The following is a 1,401-nucleotide window of genomic DNA, read 5'->3' as shown; positions in this document are numbered from 1 at the left end:
AATTTTTTTCTAAAATGCATGTTTTAGAACTATATATTTTAAGTAGCCTAGTCTTGACCTTAAAAAATCCTAAACAACGAGACTAGATAAAGCTCAACTGTAGTATTTAGCATGACTTTAAATCAGCTCTTTCTGAATGAAAATCAAAGCAAACCTTTTAATCAGATACAGTTCACAGAGAGGCTAGCAAATCTTGCTGCTCCTACCACTTGAGACCTAAACAAAGATGATCGCAAACTCACGGCTCCACCCTCTTTATCTCTGGACCAGCATGGTGGCTGGCCTCGTGTAATTGAACTCAGCTGAAAGCCCTAAACAAATATGACAACAAAACTACAGCTTCACATGCTCCCTGAACCATCATGGCAGCTAGCCATGTGTTAGCACAGGCTGCAACTGACAATACCAAACATAGCCATTAGGTGTTGATGATGATACAGCAAACACTGTGGAGCATCCACAACCCCCCTCACAACCAAAAGTTCTAACATAATGATCAAATAAGTTTTAGAACCAACTGCATAACAGAACAGTACAGAACAATTTTAAACTATATGAATTATTCTGACCACACCAAACCTATCAGCCAGAATTCTTTCCCCTTAAAAGAGCATGAGAAAACATTTTGCAATGAGGAATCACCAGCCTTTTGAATGAATTATAACATATTTAAAAACAGTTCTTTCTGAAATCATATTAACTCTCTGGCTTTTTATAATACATCTACTAACCTGCAACATCCTATATACCTTCAGGTTCCTAGCTTCCTTTATTTTGCTTAACCAGACATTCTTACTTTTTTGCTTTCTCTCTTGCTTTTCAGACAACATAAAAACTGTCATCAAAATCCTTTCCATTCTGAAATGATCCTACTGGAGCCCAGCATCTACAATTTGCTTTTTATAGGCAAAGCAAAAACAAGTTACATTAATATAAAAGAGTCCTGAAACTGCCAAATTATTTTTCTAAAATAACTTTCCAGTAGCAGATAACATAAACAAACTCTAAGGAACTTAGAACAAGTTTTAAGGAACTTGGTGAAACTTCCTATTTTCTCCTTCTCAAGGTAAAGAACAGGGTGGAAATATGTTTTTCCATAAACAAAGCAGCTTAACAAACAGCTCTCAACAAGATACATTGTACAAACTGCAAATTTCTCCATTAGTGCAAACCACATGGCTTAGTTTTACTTAGTAAAATTAAGAAAATAAATACCAAAGTATTTTCATTCTCCCCCGAAGTATCGAGAAACTTTCAAATTTTCTGTTAGACTGCCCAAAATCATTGTCATACCCAAATGTCTGATAAACTTTGAACATTTTATAGCCTTAAACATTTAAACAAATTTTAAAACTAGTTTTTGCAATACCAAAATAAAGTACCCCTTTTGTAGGAGAGAAG

The sequence above is a fragment of the Meriones unguiculatus genome (genome assembly GCF_030254825.1).
Source record: "Meriones unguiculatus strain TT.TT164.6M chromosome Y unlocalized genomic scaffold, Bangor_MerUng_6.1 ChrY_unordered_Scaffold_23, whole genome shotgun sequence".
Taxonomy (NCBI): Eukaryota; Metazoa; Chordata; class Mammalia; order Rodentia; family Muridae; genus Meriones; species Meriones unguiculatus.
This window is presented reverse-complemented; position numbering follows the sequence as displayed.